Source organism: Diceros bicornis, chromosome 36 (assembly GCF_020826845.1).
Source record: "Diceros bicornis minor isolate mBicDic1 chromosome 36, mDicBic1.mat.cur, whole genome shotgun sequence".
Classification (NCBI taxonomy): domain Eukaryota; kingdom Metazoa; phylum Chordata; class Mammalia; order Perissodactyla; family Rhinocerotidae; genus Diceros; species Diceros bicornis.
In genome coordinates this window covers 17,006,881-17,023,080 of record NC_080775.1, presented here as the reverse complement: position 1 = coordinate 17,023,080, position 16,200 = coordinate 17,006,881, and the positions used below count along the sequence as shown (strand labels likewise).

General features: G+C 39.3%; 1 protein-coding gene across 2 annotated transcripts in view; it reads left to right on the top strand.

Annotated features, from left to right (window-relative positions):
• The window catches only part of RSU1 (Ras suppressor protein 1), a 174,584-nt gene that overhangs the window by 54,447 nt on the left and 103,937 nt on the right, over nt 1-16,200 (top strand). The window lies entirely within an intron of this gene.

Sequence of the window (16,200 nt, the reverse complement as noted above, 5' to 3'; positions counted from 1 at the left end):
TCACTGGCCCCTGTATATACTTGAGTTTGCAAACACTGATTTTGCTCCTGGACCGAGTCTCCCAATGTGGAAAACACAGGCCGCGTGCAGGAGTCCAGTGACCACGCACAGGAAGCATTCAGTGCATTTTGGCTCCATAACAACTGTTCCTGCTGTCACTCCTCTTATCATTATTTTCAGTCATACTCTTATCTCTGTCTCTACCCTTTAGACAAAGGAACTGATTCTGGCTCTGAGACGCTCCTGCTGGAAGCCCTCAGAGAAAGTTGCCATCAAGGCCTGGGTGTGATTGAGGAGTCTTGATCAGCAGGGAGAAGTGGATGCAGATGTCCTGAGAGGAGCCAGGGAGAAGGAGGAGAAGAGAGGCAGGAGGTTCTGGAGCCCCTGCTTGTTGTGTTTAACATCCTTTATGGGTTAAATATGTTACTATTTTGTTTTTATTATTTTAGTTTTTCTGTGTTGATCCAAAGAAGCCAAAAGGATGCAAGAGGAGAGGGCTAATATTTCTTGACCGCATAAACTGTCCCATTAGGCATTTTATACATATCTTCTCATTTAAATCTTACGATAGCCATGGGACGATGGAGCTTTGTCCCCATTTTGTGGGTGGGGAACATAAGGCTCTGAGAGGTTGAGTAACCTGCTGAGATCACATGGCCAGTTAGACTAGGAGCTGGCACGTAGAACTCAGGCCACAATCTGTGCTGACTACACCAGGTTAACCAAGGGTAGGACCGTTTGCTGCTTCTGTTTTATGCCTTTTCTAGGACAAAGTAAAATATGTTAGTCTATATAAGAAATAGCATTTTTTATGAAAAAAAGGCTCTGTGGATTAGATACCAATGAAGATACATACCCCAGAAGACACAATTGTTAGCCTGTGAAATGGTTGTCAAATGCCATGATATGTTAGCTTAATAGAGCAGTAAGTGGCAGGTACTTTCTGCATGGAGTTATAAACTGTGCCACTTGTGCAAAATTGAATTTATCAATTTATCGTGAACATTTTTGAAGTTTTAAGCTAGATAGAATTACATAAATACCTCAGTTTCTACACAAAATAATTTCATAGGCTTTATCTCAGTTCTATAATGTAGGCAAGGAGAGCTCTTTGGCCACTGTTGAAAGATGGCAAAACGAAGGTATGTAGGGAGATGGTGACTCACCCAAAGCTACATTATTGACGTGGCTTGTTATTGACAGAGTCAAATTTTTAGTTCATATCTTTTGACTTCAAAAATAAGTATTCCTCCCAATAGTATATCCATAAATGTATCAACACTGAGCCAATAAAAAGGCATCATTTATCATTAGATGACATATTGCAGTGATTCTAAACATATGCCTTATTCTATTCTTGAAAAATAAAGAAAATGCGAGGGATAGAAAATCTTTACCAAACTTTGAATTTTGACGTGAATTATATCACATGCTCTTACATTTTATTTCTGTGTTAATATTCCTTTTGCCATACTTGACAAAAAATAATGTGTCCTATTCTTTGATTCCCGTGGTCTTAGTTGATAATCAAAAACGACTCCCGTCAGGTCTCCTACATGATATTTTTTAACAAGTTCCATTTTATATATTCCATTTCAGTGAATCTTGAGCCCCGGAAAATGCTTTAAGTGTGGATTTTAAAAATGCTAAGTGAATTATATTTCTGCCTGGTGAGTTATTGCTTTAAAGGGGGTAGGAAGTTGCAACACATAAAATGTTTCCATTCTGTATTATAAATTTCAGGAAGCCCAATGTCTGGTTCACTGTGATTGAACGTGTGCATCAATCTGTGTTAACGCCGGCTGGGAAAGCATGCTGCTGTTTGCAGTGGACCATCCTTTGATTTAATAGGACACTAAATGTATTCTTGCCCTGGGAGAAATACCAGCAGTAGTGAGATTCCGGATTTAATTTTTTTTTTATTGCAGAGGCATATCTGTAAATATAGTTCCTATCACCTGAATACATATATAATATCTTACGTTTATGTAGCACTCCCTCAAAGAACCCCTTACACATATTATTATTCTTATATAAAAAAACAAACCATGTTCTACTGAATCAGACCCGAATGGTGCTGCATGTGTGAGTATGGGGTTCTTTGGGGGGCTGGGGCTGGGAAGGGGTGAAGGATGATGTCCTTCATGTTGTCCACACCAGAAATTTAGTGATAGACCCAAAAACATGCCTTATCATAACTCATCATGGATCAACCTTTCATATCTATGTTTATTTAGATCTTTCCAGAGTTGTTTATGTTTTCAACTGAGTATTAATTCCTTAAGTTGACTACCTACTGCACGAAAGCATCTGTTGGTGCCATTTGTGCTTCCATAAAGTTTTAGGCAGTAGCCTGCATTCTGATATTAGTGGACAAGCCCGTGCTCATTCTCAACACACGTTTGCTGATGTTCATAGGCGTCAGTACTCTCTCTGTTGCCTTTTACATTTGCTGTTTTAAAAAGAACGGCCCTTCTCTTGGACAGCCCCTATCTACGTTATCATGTCAGATTCTGACCTCTGGCCCTGTGTGTGGTGTTTTCCTGTAATCTGTTGGGTTTGGGGAATAGTGGTAAAGGAAATAGACATAATCTCTTCCCTCATGTGGGGAATCTTTGAAAGAAACAGCTAAACAAAGAGATGAAAATGACAAAATGGAAATTACGACTCATACCTGCTAGAATGTCAGCTCCAGTGTTAAACTTGAGCCTCCATCCTTGAGACAGGAGAGGACGCCGCCCTCCTCTCTCGCCTGGGTGCTGTAAGAACCTCCTCAACTGTTTTCCTTGCTTCCTGCCTGGATCGTTCCAGTCCAGTCTTCACACGGTCAAGGTGGTTTTATAAAATCACAAATTGGATTATATCACTTGGAATCTCTAATGTACGCTGTTGAGCTATAGGACCCCAGATGTTGAATACGAGTGGCAAGAGCAGACATCCTTATCTCATTCCTGATCTTAGGGGGAAAGCATCCCGTCTTTCCCCATTAAGTTTGTTTTCTGTGAGTTATTTGTAGATGACCTTTGCCAAGTTTAGGAAGTACCATTCTATTCCTTGTTTGGAGAGTGATTTTATCATGAAAGAGTGTAGGATTTTGTTAAATGCTTTTTCTGCATCTATTGAGATGGTCATGTGGTTTTGTTTTTTTCCTTTTTATATATTTCTGGATTTGATTTGCTAATATTTTGTTTAAAATTTTTCCACTTTGTTCAGTTCATGAAGGATATTGGTCTGTAGTTTTTTTCTTGTCTTACAGCATCTTTGTATGGTTTTTGTATCAGGCATATCCTGGTCTCATAAAATGTGTAAAATTGATACTTATTCTTCTTTAAAGATTTGAAAGAATTCATTAGTGAAGCCATATGGGTCTTGAGTTTCCTTTGTGGAAGAGTTTTAAGTTGTGGATTCAGTTTTTTCATGGATATAAGGCTCTTCAGCTTTTCTATTTTTTTAAATTTATTTATGTTTTTTATTATTTTTTGTGTGTGTGAGGAGATCAGCCCTGTGCTAACATCTGCCAATCCTCCTCTTGTTTTGCCGAGGAAGACTGGCCCTGGGCTAACATCCGTGCCCATCTTCCTCCACTTTATATGGGACACTGCCACAGCATGGCTTGCCAAGCGGTGTGTCAGTGCACGCCCGGGATCCGAACCCGCGAACCCTGGGCCGCCACAGCGGAGCACGCACTTAACTGCTTGCACCACCGGGCTGACCCTCAGATTTTCTATTTTTTAGTGTTAGTTGGTAATTTGCATATCTCAGAGATTTTGTATATTTCTTCGAAGTTGGTCTGTAGCATCTATAATGATGTCCTCATTTTTATTTGTGATAACTAGTAATTTATGTTTCTCCTCTTTTTTCCACTTTGATTGGTCTAGCTAGATTTTATCAATTTTTATTATTCTTTTTGAAAAACCAGTGTTGTTTCATTGAGTTCCTTTATTCTTTGTTTTGTATTTCATTGATTTCTTTTTCTTCTCCTGATTTTGAGTTCAATTTGCTTGGCTTTTTCTAGCTTCTTTAGGGGAAAGTGCAGATCATTGATTTTCAGTCTTTCTTCTTTTCTAATATAGCATTTAGCGAAATAAATTTCTTTCTAATCATTGTTTTAGCTACATCCCACAATTTTTTGTTTTCACTATCATTCAGTTCAAAATATTTTCCTGTTTCCCTTGTAATTTCTTCTTTGGCATGTGGGTTGTTTAGAAATGTTTTGTTTTCAAATATCTGAATATTTTATAATCGTTTTGTTATTGATTTCTAATTTAATTACATTATCATAAATCATAATCTATATGATTCTCATCTTTTTGAAATTTATTGACTTGTTTTCTGGCCCAGGCTGTTGAATTCTCCATGTGCACTGTCTATGTTGATGAATTTTCCATGTGCACTGGGAAAGATTATGTACCTCTGAGATTATGTACAGTGTTCTGTAAATGTCAGGTCAAATTGGTTGATATGATGTAATTTCCAGTAATATTGTTATAGTTTTTTCTTAAATTGGCTATCTTTTAAATTAATAAAGGAGAAAAAAATATTTAATGTTTACTGACATATTTCCCTTTTCTGGTGCTCTTCATTCCTTGAAGTAGATACGAGCTTCCATCTGGTATCATTTACCTTCATCCTGAAGAATTTCCTTTTAAATTTCTGGTAGTATAGTTCTTTGTGGCCACAAATTCTGTCAGCTTTTCTTCATCTGAAATATCTTTATTTTGTCTTCATTTTGAAGGATTTTTTTTTTCCTAGATTTCAAATTTTAGGTTAACAGTTGTGGTTTCTTTCCTTTCAACACTTCAAAAGTAGTGTTCTATTGTCTTCTGGTTTGCGTTGTTCTGGTGTAATTCTTACTATTGTTCTTTGTATGTAATGTGTCTATTTTTCTATGACTGCTTTTAAAATTTTCTCTTCGTCATTGGTTTTCAGCAGTTTCATATGTGCCTTTCTGTGGTTTCCTTTGTTTCTTCTCCTTGAGGGTTTTATGGAACTTCTTTGATATATGGGTTTATAATATTCATCAAATTTGATGTTTTCAGCCATTATTTCTATATTTATTTATTTACTTATTTTGCTAGCTAGCCCTCGTCTCCCTCCTCTCCTGGAAGTCAGATTACACTTATGTTAGATTGCTCGGTGTCTTCCACAAGTCATCTGCACGGGACTTTTTGTTTTATCTTGTTTTGTTTCTTTTCAACCTTTACCTCCTGCTTTGTGCTTCAGTTGGATAGTTCTTTTGCTTTGTCTTCAAGTTAACTGATTTTTTTCCTGCAGTGTCTAATCTGATAAGCCTCTTGAGTGAAATTTTCATCTCCAATCATGTATTTTTCAGTTCAAGTATATCCATATAGTTCTCTTTATAATTCCATTGCTCTATTAATAGTTCCTGTTTATTCCCTTATTATGTTCATGTTTTCCCTTAAATTTTTGCACACATTTTAAATAGCTGTTTTAACATTTTTGTCTGCTAATGCAATTTCTGAATCTGTTTCTGTTGGCTGATTTTTCTGTTGTTGATAGATTCCTTTTTTCTATTTCTCTACATGTCTACTATTGTTTTTTTTACTATATAGTAGACATTCTGAATAGTATATTTTTGAATGTGTGGGTGTTATCATCTCTCTTTGTAGGCTGTTGGGAAGCAATTAATTTGTTTGTCACCAGCTTGATTCTTTCAAGGCTTGTTTTTAACCTTGACCAGGGTTGGTCTGGACTAGCTTTTATGCCTGGGCTAGATCAGCCCTGGTCCTAAGACTTCTGGGATCTGTATCTAATGAGCAGGGTGTTCAGTGAGGTCTCTACTCTCTGGCTGATCAGAAAGTGAATGTTTCCTAGCCCTGTGCAAACTCCAGTAATTGTTTGGCTTACATCTCCTCTGTGGTTCTTTCCCTGTTTGTTTTTGTTTTATTTTTCTTTCCTAGCCTTGAGGAGTCTTGCCCTGGACACTGCAGTTATTATTCAGCCAAAGACTCAAGGGAACCCTCTGCAGATTTCTGAGGCTCTTTTCCTTTATAGTTCCTTTCTTCCTACTACCCTGCCCCACAGATTCCCACTACATCAGTAGTCTCAAACTCTGATCTCTCTACAAAACCACCCTGGTTTGATCTCCCACTTCCTGCGTGACTATCTGGAAGTGCTTCCAGGAGAAAATTAGGGTAATCATGGGGTTCTTCTCATTTCCTTTCTCTCAGGGATCATAGTCTGGGGCTGTCTTGCCCAGTATCTGAAAGCAGTTATCCATTTTGTCCAGTTACTTCATCATGGCTCGAAGCAGAAGTCCAGATTAATTTTTGGTAATCTTTGGTGTGGGCAGGTGTAATATGGTGTAGGCGGGTGTAATTTTTCTGCCTCTTTCTTGCTCATTTACGTAGCCTCAGGAAGTTATTTTTACTCAGTTTATCCCCTCAACCTTGCACTCACTGGCTGGGTGCCGTAACAGACATGGAAGCATTGTCATGCATATCATCTTCCCTATTACTTCCAAATTGTTCATTAAGACCATTTCCACTTTCATTCTTGATATTACCACATTTTTAACCCCCAGAATAATCTCTCAGTCTTTATTACTTTTTGAATTGTCTCTTAACCCACTGTTATAGCTAAGACCAACTACATAAGTTTGTAAGGGCTGCCGTAAAGTACCACAGAGTGGGTGGCTTAAACAGTGGAAATTAATTTTCTCATAGTTGTGGAGCCTAGAAGTTCCAGATTGTGCTGTCAGTAAAGTTGGTTCCTTCTGAGGGCCGTTAAGGGAAGGATCTGTTCCAAACCTCTCTCCTTGGTTTGTAGATGGCTGCCTTCTCTCTGTGTCTTCATGGTTGTCCTACTTTTGTGCACACAAGTTTCCTCTTTCTATAAGGACCCTAGTCATATTGGATGAGGGCCCACCCTAATAACCTTATTTTAACTAAATCACCTCTGTAAGGACCCTATTTCCAATACAGTCTCATTCTGAGGTACTGGGAGTTAGGACTTCAACATGAATTTTTGAAGGGAAGACAATTCAGCCCATAGCACCAATTGTTTCTCTCATCTCTTTATTTATAAACCTTGGTGTAAAACTTGATGTCCTTTGAGATTGGTTCATTGTTCACATGCCTGTTTATGCCTCCAATCCCTTTTATTTTGCAACAGTAGGTCAAGTTCCCTTAAGCCATCATTTTTGATCTTTTCAAGAATCGCTGACCCCTTTGAGAAACCAGTGAAACCTGTAGAGCTGCTCTCCTCAAAATATGTATTTTCACATATGAAATTTTACATATAATTTGGAGAATTTTAAGATGCTCCCAAATCTGTCTATGGACTCTTCAAATTTCTACACCCCAAATATTCCTAGTTTTAACCCTTTGTTCTAGGTTCTATTAGCTGACAGTTATGGACGTCATTTATGTATACCTCCCAGATTTTCCTCTGAATCACATGCAGACAAAGAACAATGACTGAGCCCAGGATACATGAATGGACTGTGCATGAAGTTATAGCTGCAGAAAGAGAAAAGACATCCATCACTCATTTGATCGGTTCTCTTTCAAATCTAGTTCATAGGATACAGTGGTAGATGGTCGTATATAAACTTTAAAGAGGTGTTGGCTTTTTTCCCCTTGCATTTAAAAAGTTATGTGCTGCAATGTGAGACAAATAAATCATGATTCACTACAACAACAGCAGTCAGTTGTATAAATTGCCAGTGAAGCACTAAATCTGTCACTTTGTGTGTTCTGACCGTTTAACAATTGGAATAGTGTTAGGAAAGAGGGCTGCCTGGAAACAAAAGAAGCAAATATAGTGGCAGATGCAATTAGCAAGATCAATGGTTGGTGTTAAAGGTTCATTGTTTGGTTGTATCAGTTGACCCAAGCAATTGCTATCCAAAAGACTTTGCTAGCTGTAATTTGCTGTAAAAGAATGCAGAAAAGTGAATTGCCCCACTTTACAACCTCTTGAAGGATGTTATTTCTCAGCTTACTGTGTTCCTGGGACAGTGACCAAAAGATCAAGCTTGTTCCATTCATTCATGCTTTTAATTGATATTACAGAACTTTTGCTGACTCAGGTCAACTTTTTTTACTTAGCTGTTCACCTACTTCTTTAACAAAAATCTTCTGGTCTGTGTTTGAATCCATCATAACAGTTCTTTATGTTTGAATCTCAATTTATCACAACTTCCTCATTTTTCAGATTGCTAGATTTTGCACTATCAAATCATAACCTCAGGATAACTGCCTTAACTGTAGCAAACGCCACTTTGAATAGCACTGAATTATCTGTGTTAATAAGATTTTTATAACTGCATTTTGTTGTCTTAAACTGATCAGTTTTCATAAATGAATAAAGTTGAAAATGTGTCAGTGATGATGATGATAATGATAGTAATAGCTACGATTTATGAGTGCTTGCATCTCCTAAATAAGATATTTAATTCTAAATAAGATATTCCCATGAGGTGGAGTGACTGTTTTATCCATTTTACACATGAGGGAACTGAGCCTTAGAGAGGGTGACTTGCCAAAGTCACGCAGGTAGAAAAATCCCTTATCTGTCAGAATCCATGCTTTTAACCATTACTTATGTTTTCTGGAATCTATTAAATGTGTATTAAATGTTTATTCTCTCATATCTTTTCAGGCCTTGTGAAAGACGCAAAAGGTATGATACAGGTCTCTCTCCCACAGAGCTAATAGCCTAATGAAACCTAAAGAAAAGTTAAGGAACTATTAGAACAACAAATGTAATTGCAATAGGGTTGCAGTCTGGGCAAAGATAAGCATGGCTTCAGATAGTTTAAAAAGGCGTCAGCTTGGGCTGCCATAACAAAAATATCGTAGACCCGGAGGCTTAAACAACGGAAATTTATTTCTCACAGTTCTGGAGGCAGGAAGTCCAAGATCAGGGTGCCAGCTGATTGGTTCCTGGTGAGGGCCCTCTTCCTGGTTTGCAGGAGGAGACCTTGCTGTGTGCTCACATGGCAGAGAGAGAATTGTCTCTCCTATGTCTCTTCTGATAAGAGCACTAATCTCATTCATGAAGGCTCCACCTTTATGAGCTAGTTACCTCCCAAAGGCCCCACTTCCAAATTTCATCACTTTTGGAGGTTAGTGCTTCAGTAGTAATGGGACAAACGGTCCACAGCAAGCAGAGATGAGACGTCAGCTGGCCCTTAGCAGAAGAAGCAGCAATAAAAGAAAAAAGGAAAGCAGTGTTAATGTTAAATTCCATGACTTAAATACAAATTTAATCATCTCCTACTCTGTCTTCCTTCAGCACTCATCGAAAGTTCTGCCTTTCATTTGGCTAGGTGTTCTGTTGCTGGTTGGACAATTTTGAGCATCCCCATAGTGAAACCTGCTCATGCTGTTCTTCCCCATTTAGCCCAGTTGGTTCTCAGAGTTTATGAGATCATGGACTACTGAAGGAAGCTGATGAAAGCTATGGACTCTCCCTGGGGGAAAAAACTTGTATATATGAGCGTTGGAACTGGGTTTAAAAAACTCTGTCCTGGGGCCGGCCCGGTGGCGCAAGCGGTTAAGTGCGCGCACTTCGCTGCGGCGGCCCGGGGTTCGCTGGTTCGGATCCCGGGCGCGCACCGACGCACTGCTTGGTAGGCCATGCTGTGGCGGCGTCCCATATAAGGTGGAGGAAGATGGGCACCGATGTTGGCCCAGGGCCGTCTTCCTCAGCAAAAAAAAAGAGGAGGATTGGCGGATGTTAGCTCAGGGCTGATCTCCTCACACACACACAAAAAAAAAACAAAAACAAAAAAACTCTGTCCTGGCCCCACCCCACAGTATCAGCTTATCTTAACCATTCTTGGAGGTGTTGGAGATAAATGGCAGAGCTCCTTCACATACGTCAGTAGGGAAAAATTAGCAAGAACAGATGTTCACAAGAGACGATGGATGGCCAAGCATATGAAAACTGGTCAACCTCACCAGCATTCAAAGAAATGTGAGTTAAAACCAGTTGCTCGGGCCGGCCCCGTGGCTTAGCGGTGAAGTGCGCGCGCTCTGCTACTGGCGGCCCGGGGTTCGGATCCCGGGCGCGCACCGACGCACCGCTTCTCCGGCCATGCTGAGGCCGCATCCCACATACAGCAACTAGAAGGATGTGTAACTATGACATACAGCTATCTACTGGTGCTTTGGGGAAAAAAAGGAGGAGGATTGGCAATAGATGTTAGCTCAGAGCCGGTCTTCCTCAGCAAAAAGAGGAGGATTAGCATGGATGTTAGCTCAGGGCTGATCTTCCTCACAAAACAAAACAAAACAAAACAAACAAACAAAAAAACCAGTTGCCCTTTTTTAGTGTATCAGTTAACCAAGACTTTAGAAAGTAATCATATAAAGCAATGGTGAGGGTTTGGGAAATGAACATTTTCGTACATTGCTGGTGGATTGCAGATTAGTGTGATGTCGTAGACTGTATTTTAACCATATATATCAGGCACTATAAAAGCTTCCCACCTTTTGGGGCAGTATGTTCTTTTCTGGGACTTGGTCCTCAAGAAGTAATCACAAACTCAGACAAGTTTATACACATATGTTTTTTGCAGCAGTGTTTATAAGAGTGAAAATTTTGAAGCTACCTTCAAGTCCGATGATCTAAGAATGGTTAAATAAACTCTAGTATATTATGGAGTATAAAATGACATGGGAAATACTTATAACAGCCCATTATTAGGTTGAATTTATAGTGTGATTCTAATTATAGAGAAAATAAAAAGAAAGCTAGTAATTAGTGTCTTCGTATGTTGGGATTCTAGGTGATTTTTATTTTTCTACTTTTTAAAAAAAATTTTCAAAATTTCTACAATGTATTTGTATTAGCTTCATAAACTATATCAAGTTAGCTTTTACTGCATAACCAACTACCCCACAACCTAGTGTATTAAAACAAAGCCGTTTTATTTGCTCACACTTGTGTTGGTCAGAACTGTCTCAGCTGGTACTTACTGGGCTCCTCATGTCTCTGGGGTCAGCCGGGGGTTGGCTGATGGCTGGTGATCCTGGATGGTCTCACTCACATGTCTAGGGGCTGGCAGGCTGTTGACCAAGGGCTCCGCAGTGCCCAGGTGCAGGAGGCGCTTTCCAAGTCTGTGCTTGGTTCACATTTGCTACTGTCCCATTGGCCAAAGGAAGTCACCTGACTGAGCCCAGAGTCAATGTGCAAAGGAACTAAGGATGGGAGCGGGGAGGGGATTGTTGCAGCCATTTTTGCAGGCAGTCTTTGACCTAAACAATGAGATAAATGCCTTTAAAAAAATAAAAAGAAATGCCTAACTATCCTGAAGTCCTGAGTTACAGCCTCTGAGAGTCATAGCATCTTTATGTTTTGATGACATCAGCTGTCTCCTTATCTTTCATTCCTTTGTGGCTATAATGAGCAGGGAAGAGAGTCGTTTTCCTCTAGCTTTCTAGCTTCATCTCCCCCACCACACCCTTCCCCAGCTTCTGTAGCCAGGAGCTTATCTATTAATTTTTCTCTCTCTGAAACTCTCTACTATACACAGAAGAAAACCAATAGAAGGAGAACGACACGGAAGTTAATAGAAGTTTAACAGAACAATGCCTATTTTATGGATCTGATATGGAAATAGTATATATTTGTTTTGTGATATTGCTAATAATGTTTTATAGCTTCTGTAAGCATCAAAACATATTTAATTTGCAGATTTTCTGTGCCAAGATAAAAATGTGTTATGTTACGCTCACTTTGTGTAACAAGAGGCAACAGCTTTCATAGACATTTTATGAATAGTGTATGGAGGCCTTGAAAAGTTTCCTAAGCTGAGGAAGAGGACATTGTGAACAGCTGACAGAGCTAATGTAGTTAGTTACCCAGAATATTTTTGCAGAGTGTGTTAGTTTCCTATTGGTGCTGTAGTAGATTGCTATAAACTTAGTGGCTTAAAACAATATCAATTTATTCTCTTACTGTTCTGGAGGTCACTTGTCTGAAATCAGTTTCACTGAGTTAAAATAAAGGTGTCTGCGAAGTTGGTTCCTTCAGGCGGATGTGGGGGAGAATCCAGTTCCTTACTTTTTTCAGCTTCTAGCAATTGCCTGCCTTCCTTGGTCTGTGGTCCTCCATCTGAAAGTGCATCACGTCAGTCTCTGCTTCCCTCATCACAATGCCTTCTCTCGCACTGATTCCTCCCCATCCCTCATAGAGGGACCACTGCGATGACATCAGGCCCACCCAGATCATCTTCCTGTCTCAGGATCCTTAACTTAATCACATCCTCAGAGTCCTTTTTGCCATATAAGCTGACACTCACACATTCCGGGAATTGGGACATGACTATATTTGGGAGGCTCTTAGTCAGCCTATCGCATATAGTAATGTACACATGAGCTTCAGAATGCAGTCACATTCGTGAATATAATTTCTTTCCCCCACCTCTTGGTGGGCCCACTCTCAGCCTCAGAATCGTGTAAGCTGGCTGGTTTCATGGCACCTCTTGACTTCAGGATCCTGATTCCATTGGAATTTAGGTCTGGGCTTGATAAAGTGTGTAGGTGTATGTATGACTTGATTTTCATTATTCATATCGGGGAGATATGAAGTTTATACTGCTTGCCTCCCTCATTCTATATATTGATATTATGATTAATAGTTTTTGACACAAAACTATTTTGAAATAGGAGTCTTTGATGATGTATTTTGACAGCAGCAATGTCATAGTTTTAGCTGCTGTAACAGAAGTAAGTTACAGGGAATACTAGCTTAATATTTCGTACCTGAGTAATCAGCCAAAAGTGACGTGTCCAGAAATAACACCAAAATGTCAACCACAAGATCTCTTAGAATAATCTCATTCAGAGGACTGGAATCTTCCTTCCTTGCAGTTTTGAAATATCAGACTTTTTGAAGACAGGGAGCCCTAAGTTATTTCTTTTTCAGAGATGCCAGATGGATGTTGAATTAGGTCCAGTTTTTAGTTTTTCTTCAGATAATTTTTTTAAGTTTGTGGTGGAGTTTTGGATCATTATCAGTATATGGAGTGCATATACTGAGCCTCCTCCAGTCCCCCACAGCTCCCCACAGCCTGGCATCAGCATGGTTGCCTTGGTACCTATTTCTGAAGGATGTCTGCAGTGAAATTTGGTTGTTTAAATAGCACGACTTGTCATCTAAAAGTAGAAGTCATTAGCACGACGCTGCTTGGCTACTGGTGTCTCGAATACTGTTTTAAAATTTTTCTCATTTTATCACTTTACTGTTAATGTTTACTCATTTCACCACTGGAAATTTCAGGGCCCAGTCCACAGTATGACTCTCACAGTGAAAAATGCAAAAAGTTCTCCTTAAGAATCTCCTGAAACTTGTGCCAAAAAACAGTGGCCTGAGTTAAACATTGTGTGTATTTTGAGAGCTGTGAACTTTGAAATTCCAGCTCCATTGTTACCCTGCATGATCAGTAATACTGAGATGTGTGTGGCTGTAATCCACAATTGAGCAGCCTTCTGCCGTGTCTAAGGAAAATGAATACTAAAATTCTCACTAGCTTCGGTGTGAACTTTAATTGGCCCTCATTGTGTTTGTGAATTTGCCAGAAACACATATTTATGTCAGAAAAGTGGGAGTTTGTTTTTAAGTTGAATATAAAAGTTGAATTGGGTGCTTTGGGGGAATTTGCGTCCATTTGTCACCATCCCGGTTATCTCCTCTATGTAATTATTACTAAAGATGTGTCCAAGTGGAACACTGGCACTCTTCGCACCCAGGTGAGTCGACTCTGAAGTCGCCGGTGGCTGTCCCTGCAGGTGAGAGGGTAGCGACCTGCTCTTTCGCTGGTGGGCGTCTCGGCGGAAACTGACAACTGGCAGCCTGGGTTGGGAGGGATGTGCATTAATTATTTACTTGTAACTCTTCCCTCATTAACTCAGGTAAGTTGTTAGAAAAAATGTTCTGGAGTTCAGAGTGTTGGTTTTGATAACAAGAAAACAAGTTTAATTGGAATATGTCATCTTGTTGGTAAAATAGTCAAATCATATACAGTTCCTTTTCTTGTGAGGGATCCTATTTTGTCATTAAGGCGCTTGATCTTTCTTGAACCTAGTGGCTCGCTTCATCCAGTGGGTACATGTAGATCATAGAGCATGAGGTCCATTTTTTAGGTACATTTAATTTTGAGTCTTTTTTTTTTTGGCGGTAGGCAAAAGGAAGGGACACCATTTTTTGGTTCTAACTAACTCAATCTGGCAAAAAATAATATTGCTATTATGAAATGTTTTAGTTCTTTAAAATAATGAACATAAGTTATTCAGAAAGCTTAAAAGATTCACTTAAAATCTCACCAACTTGAAATAGCAATTATTATGTTTTGGTGACCATCATTCAATATATGTCTCAGCTACGGACAGAAGGGTGGGTTAAGAGGTAGAAAGGTAACTATATTGATAAATAGAAAAACATAATATTTTTTAAATGCTAATTTCTTTTTGAATTTAAGAAAAAAGTCAAAGGCAGAAATTACTGAAGGTTTACTACTTGAGCCCAATAATATGAAGATATTAATTCCTAAAAGATCACTCTAAAAGTGAAAATAAAAATTATGGACAATATTTAGGTGTTTTATATTTATATATGTGTGTATGTGAATCTATATATACACACACATATATATACATACACACAACTTTTATACATAAATATATGTAAGTACATTTTTAAACTATATTTTTCAAGATAGGTTGATAGCTTTTTGATTTGTTTAATTGGCTGGATTTAATTGTCAAGTTGCTTTTTATCAAAGAGGTTATTTTGTGTCCTGAGTTTTTGCATACGTGAGAATGTGTATCCTTTCTTATTTGATAGATAATTTGTCTGGGTATAAAAATCTCAAATCAGCTTTTTCCTAGAACTTTGTGGACATTGTCTTTTGACATTGAAGGTTGCTGGAGAGACATCAGGGACCAGCCTGATTTTTTCCACTTACTGGGAGACTTGCTTTTTCTACAAAGATGGCTATAGTATTATTCACCGATTATCTCTCTCCATCCCCTGTCTGCCCTTTCCCATCTCTCTGCCCTCTCTCTCTCTCCCCTCTATTTATTAAAGCATAACACATGTACCAAAAAGTTCATACATCATACGCTTCTAGCTTGATGAATGATCAACCTGCAAAAACTCAAGCAGCAACTACACAGCTCAAGAATAGAACACCACCAGAGTCTCAGCGTCCCCCTCGGGCCTCCTTCCAGTCAATCATTAGGCCTTCCTTTCTACCCGAAAGTAACCACTCTCTTGACTTCTAATGCTATTATTTAGTTTTTCTGTTTTTGAATTTTTATAAATGGAACCATTGAGTATGTATTCTGGTTGCTTTCACTCAACGTTATGTTTGAGATTTATTTATATTGTTGTGTATAGCTGTATTTTATCTTTTTCATTGTTCCCGTGATATGAATTATCTATGCCTCAGCCCCAGTTCTCCTTTGAGCTATGTATTTGCTGAAGCAACGTCCCCCTCACTGTTCAGACCTTCCCCATTTGGGGCTAGCAGAGGAATAAGAGGCTCTCAGGCTCACGTCAGTGTCACCACTGCATCCTGCTCCTCGTTCCGGTCACTTCCTTCTCACACAGGGCCGGTGCTCTTAGTGGCTCATCCTCAGCTCCTCTTCTGTTGTTTGCTGTGGAACAGGGTTTCTCTGGGGGTACTCATTGCTCTGTCTTCTCTTCTAGCAAACCCTCACCCTTAGATATTAGCACTTCAACCAAAGGCTCGTTGAATGCTGCTTCTAGGACTGTTACAAAAATCTGTATCGTTTTTGAATTCTGAGATGCTGTATGTCAGCTATCAATGTTCTCCCTCTTTTCGGTCTAAATTTCCCTGAATTCAGCCTCTGTTTGTCATAGTTTGTGATGTGAGGTGGTGACTTTTTACTTGTTTCATTTAAGAAATCATTCTCTTCCTTCTCCCAACAGATTTTTAAGGAAGGAGAATACAGAAAAATGCTTTTATTCCGTCCTGTTTAACTGGATGTCTCATAAGTTATCTTGGGAGTAAGTACTTTTACTGAGGCTGGTCGTGCAGATTCACCACTATGGGAGAAGCGTGGGTCGACTTTGATTTCTTTTGGTGTCACCTCCGTCAGCCTTCTTCTGTCTTACTCGCCCGGCATTGTGCCTCCACCCTTCCGGGTCCATCTTTCTGCAGACCCACCTCTCTTCTGTCCTGCTGTAGCCCTGACACCTGCC